The following is a 6,078-nucleotide window of genomic DNA, read 5'->3' on the forward strand; positions in this document are numbered from 1 at the left end:
TCTGTTCTTATGACTGCGTCTTGGTCCAAGTTTAGGTTTCTCATTAGCATGATCAAGTGTTTTGGATTCCCATTCTTCTCAGTGTCAGCCACAGTTTGTTATGATCCACACAGTCAAACGCCTTTGCATCTCAATGAAATACAGATAGACATTTCTTTGGTATTCCCTGCTTTCAGATAAGATCTATCTAGCATTAGCTACAATATCCCTAGTAACACAACCCCTTCTAAACCCAGCCTGGACTTCTGGCAGTCTCTGCTGTTGTGCTGTTCCAGTCATTTTTGGATAATCTTCAGTAGATAAATACATCTATATTTCTTGGAGAAATGTCTTGGAGAAGATACAGCCAGGAGGATTCTTGAAAGAAGGATGATGAAGTCTCTTCGCATATTCTTTGAGCATGTTTCTCGGAGAGGCTGATCCTTGCCAAAAAACATCATGTTCAGAAAAGTGGACAGACGGCAAAGGAAAGGAAGCTCCTCAAACAGGTACATTGACACAGTGACTGCAGCAATGGGCTTGAGTGTGTCAGAGATTGTGAGGATGGTACAGCGTAGGACAGGGTTCAGATCTGTTGCTCATAGGTTTGTTATAAATCATGCTCAACTAGACAGCACCTAACAACAACACATATAACTGGTTTCAAAGGGGTTGTAGTGATGATATTTTAATGTGAATTCTATAGATTAATGAATTGAATTTTAACTTCCTGTCCAAAGTGTAAAATATTACTTGTATTGAAGGAGAATTGATGCCTTTGAGCTGTGGTGCTGGAGAAGAGTATTGAATGTACCATGGACTGTTAGGAAAACAAACAGATTCATCCTAGAGAGGGTTAAACCAAGCTACTCATTTGAGGCAAGGATTCTGGGGCTTCGTCTGACATAATTTGGGCATATTGCAAGGAGAGACAGGTCCTTGGAGAGGGTCATCATGCTTGGGAGGATGGAGGGATGGTGCAAGAGGGGAAGGCCCTCTATGAGATGGATTGATTCAGTGACTGGGGTAATCGGGATGGGTGTGTCAAAGGCAGTGTGATTGGCACAGGATAGAGTAGAGTTTAGGGCTGCTGTACATAGGGTCGCTATGAGTCGCAAATGACTCAATGGCACATAACAACAACAACAACAACAACAACAAACATTTAAGTCACACTCTGGTGGTTGACAATATCTGAGTCTCCTGATATTTTTACTTTACCTTTCCTGTCCTTTCTGTGCTATTAAACTTAAGATATGATATTATTTTTGATACATTATAAGACTTTTGTACTTTAATTTCAAAGATGAAAATGTAATACAATTTATTATTTTCTTAAAAAAACATGAAATGATCTAATGATGAGAATTACAGTATTATAATACCTATATTGTTGTGTTCAGATGTGTTGGGTTGACTATGACTCATGGTGACACTATGAACAATGGATCTGATCAGTGCTCTATCTTGTGCTATTCTTATTATCCCTGATATGCCCGTGTCTGTTGTTAATCCACGCTGTTTATGGTCTTTTTCTGTTTTTTTTTTATTTTTTTTTTTATTTCTGACACGCTATCTTTCCTACTATGATGACCATGATTAATTTATTAGAAAAATTGCATATTCTGTTCACATGTACATTTTGAGGTCCAATATGCCCCTGTTAATGCATGGATTCTAGCTCTTAGCAGCCCTATAGAGACAGAGTAGAATTACTCCATGGAGTTTCTGAAGCTACATCTTGATGGGAGTAGACTTCCTCATCTTTGTCTTGTGTTGCAATTGTTGGAAAAGAATCACTAATTTTGGGGTTAGCCTCTCAATGCTTAATCCACTCAGCCACCTGGGATCCTTTGAGACCCAATGATTACGTTATTTCACAAGAAAAAATGGCATATTTAATTTTTTTTAATCTTCATAAAAATTTTATTTCATTTTACTGAACTTCAGTTTTCATAAAGTGATTTCCTTTCCTTATAGTTATAGGAATTCAATCTATTGCTTTTGAGTCAAAACTGATGCATAGTTGGTCCTCCAGTGGATTTTCAGAGGCTGTAAATCACAAGAGTTGAGATGGCCCTTCATTCTCCTTGGAGAAGTTGGTGTATTCCTTTTAGTTGACAATACAACTTCTTACCCATGTGGCCACCAGATTTCTCTTACAATTCTTTAAACCAAACAAAACACCAAGCTCTCCACCTGTCCGTCTTTCTCCTGCAAAATGTCTCCTGTATTTGAAATGATGAAATTTTGTTTACCAACTGGTCATATAACACATTTGAGAACTGAACTTCCTTTATAATCCTCTAGTTATCATCCAAGATTACTAATACTCCTTGTTGTCAGGTTGGAGCTTACCCATAGGTGACTTTCCAATGGGTTTTCAAGGCTGTAAGTCATATCACAGGAGACTGTTCATCCTCCTCTTACTGAGCTGTTGGTGGATTCAAAGTACGATAGCAGTCCCACCATTGGATTAGCAGGGTCATTCATGACAGATTACCTACCAGAGCCCTATGGAAGACATAATTTTATTTTCACTTCCACTTTGTATTTCATTTTTCTTCACAGTGGCTACCACAGTGCCTTTAAACCGTAGAAGTCATGAGAATGGCCCAAGATGGGGAAACACTTCCTTCTATGTCATTATAAGTAGGCGCTGACTCGACTGACACCTAACAGCAGAAACAACTTCTTTCTTATTTCTCTTGCCCTCTTCCTCTTAAAGAGCAGTAAACTTAGGAAACCTTGACTTGATTGAATTGATGTCTTCAGGAATACAATAAAAACTTACTAGGTTGAATTTGAAGAGACATGGTAGAGAAGCAAGGTAGGAAACATCTCTTACATATTGACAAGAGAATTTGATATTTCTACAGGTTAGTGACTTACGAGTAACCTAAGTTACCTTAAAGTGTTGATTTATATGACTGAATACCTGCCAAATAGCCCAGCAGGTATTGCTGAATTTATTTAAAGTACTGTAAAGTATTACGTGTGTGTGTGTGTGTGTATGTGTGTGTGTATGCTAAGTTTCTAAAGAGGAATGCAATGGGGAATAATTAAGTTCAGAACAAAGTTTAATATTAGTATATCAACTCATGAGATGCTTCTTTTTTCTTCTAAACTAAACATAATATGTAAATACAAATTGTTCATCTTACTGACTGAAAAATCAAAGGTTTTTTTTTAAAAAAATACACATAAGTTAGAGTAAAAAAGTGGGAAGCATGTCAGTTCTTTTCAAATCAGTCAAATATAGTTTAGTACTGTTTCTTTCAAATTCATGACACATGGATTAGTATTAAAATATCTTCAGATCTTGGCCTACTTTCCAAGACTGAAAAACTTAAAAAAAATCATTTCAAGGTGATGTGTTCAGTGAGAAATATATATATCCTCATTTTGAATAATTCTCTTTTCTTGTTCCTTTGGGTTGGTAGAAGAAGCTGAATCTGCCTCTTGATTGACAAAATTTCTCTTAGAAAGTCAACAGTTTCTAGTATTGTTATGAAAAACAGTTTCAATTTTAACACCCATCTCCTTTCTCTTATTTAAAAAAAAAAAAGGTACAGCTAACACATACCACTCCCTACATTCATAACCCTTTAAGAAGAAGACCTTAATTTCCACTAGTTGAGTTATGGTTAATTTTTACCCCACTTTCGGTGATGCACCTAAAATTAAAAAGGACACATCCCTCGTACACACCCGTACCAATTTTGAACCATGTAGTGTTTCCTTGCTCTGTTCTTACAATTATCTCCTGGTCTAACTATAGGTTTTACATAAGCACAATCAAATGTTCTGGGATTACCAGTCTTCTCAGAGTCAGCCACAGTTTGTTGTAAACCACACAGTCATATGACTTTACATCGTCAATGAAACACAGATAGACATTCCTCTGATTCTCTCTATTGTCAGTTAAGATCCATCTAACATTAGCTATAATAGCCCTAGTACCACAGCCTCTTCTAAACCCAGCCTGCACTTCAGACAGTTCTCCGTTGCACTGATCCAGTCATTTCTTGATAATCTTTAATAGGCTTTTGCTTACATATGATATCAATGATATTGTTTTATAATTTCCACAATATGTTGGGTCATCATTCTTTGGCATGGGAACAAACATAGATCTCTCTCTTCATTTGGACAGATTTCTTGGCACAACTGGGTGAGCACATCCAGGGCCTTCAATATGGATTGAAGCTCAACATCAAGAAAATAAAGATTCTCACCACTGGGCCATTTGGCAGCATCATGATAGATGGTGAAAAAAATGGAGATTATTAACAGTTTAAGTTTACTTGGTTCCACAATTAACACTCTTGGTATTGGCAGCCAGGATATTAAAAGATAAATTGCATTGGGAAAGTCTGTTATCAGAGACTTCTCCAAAGTACCAGAGAACAATTATTTCAGTCTGGAGACTACTGATCCAGGCCATAGTCTTTGCAATTACTTGCTATGCATCAAAAGCTAGATAATGACTAGGGATGATAGGAGGAGAATTCATGACTTTGAGTTGTGGTGCTAGAGAAGAGTATTGAATATACCATGGACTGCTAGGAGAACAAATAGGTTTGTCCTAGAGAGAGTGAGACCAGGTTGCTCCTGGGAGGCAAGGATTATGAAGCTTCATTTGACCTATTTTGGACATACTGCAAGGTAGACCCAGTCCTTAGAGAGGGTCACCATGTGAGGATAAAGACACAGTGTGAGAGGAAGACCCTTGATGAACAGAATTGATTCAGTTACTGGAGTAAGAGGATATATGTGTAAGAGACAGTAAGACTGACATGGGATAGAGCATCGTTTAGGGCTATCGTTTATAGGGTCATTATGAGTTACAGGCAACTTAATGGCACATAGCAACAACAACCACCACCAATGTTTGAAGTCTGAAATGGAATGAATATCCAATCAAGAGACATAAGTAATAATTACTGACTTGAATGCAAAAGTTAGGAAAAAAGAAGAGGAAAATAATGACTAATTGACAGAAATAAGGGTGGCAATAACATAATAGAATTTTGTACAATGAATAATTTATCCATTGCAAATACTTTAAGAAAAACAAAACCTATAAACAGTGACTATATCTATGGACTTCACTTGATGGACTCCACAAGAATTTAATTGGTCATATCTGAAGTTGAAGAAAATAAAAACTAGCAGTTGTGAACCAAAATATGATCATTAGTTTATCCAAATAAATTTAAAAAAAATTTTAAGAGTATATTTGATGTATTAAACACTAGTGTACAAAGACCATATGGGTTATAGGATGACACTGAGGCTAATTATTCATGAAAAAGCAAAGACTTATTACAAAGACAGAGAAAAAAAGAAAAGACAAAAATTAAAATTAAAAGAAAATCTGAAACTTGTACAGGATTGAAAAGAAGTCATTAAAAGGGAATTAAGATAATTAAGAGAGCTGGAAGATTCCAGAAGATAGCTCCAGAAGACACATGAAAGTATCACAGTGAAATGTGCCAGGACCTGAACATCAAAAGGGAAGAACATGGGTACTATTCTCAAGCTGAAACACATATTCAAGTCTCAAGTTGCAATACTAAAGGAGTCTATGGACAAAATATTTAATAATGCAGGAAGTATCAAAAGAAGACGGAAGGAATAGAGTCACCATACCAAAAATAATTGGTCAAAACTGAAGATTTTACTGAAGATTATCCAAAAATGACTGGAACAGCACATCAATAGAGAATTACCAGAAGTCCAGGCTGGGTTTAGAAGGGGTCATGGTACTAGAGATATTGTAGCTGATGCTAGAGGGATCTTGGCTGAAGGCAGGAAATAACAGAGGAATGTCTATCTGTGTTTCATTGACTATGCAAAGGCATTTGACTGTGTAGATAATAACGAACTATGGCTGACTCTGAGAAGAATGGGAATCCCAGAACACTTGATCATTCTAATGCAAAACTTATGCATGGACCAGGAGGCAGTCATTAGAACAGAGCAAGGGAACACTGTATGGTTCAAAATTGGGAAGGGCGTACGCCAGGGATGCATCCTATCTCCATACCTTTTCAACTTATGTGCAGAACAGATTATCCGGGAGGCTGGGCTCTT

Source organism: Elephantulus edwardii, unplaced genomic scaffold, assembly GCF_000299155.1.
Source record: "Elephantulus edwardii isolate Elephantulus edwardi_28Jun2011 unplaced genomic scaffold, EleEdw1.0 scaffold00173, whole genome shotgun sequence".
Classification (NCBI taxonomy): Eukaryota; Metazoa; Chordata; class Mammalia; order Macroscelidea; family Macroscelididae; genus Elephantulus; species Elephantulus edwardii.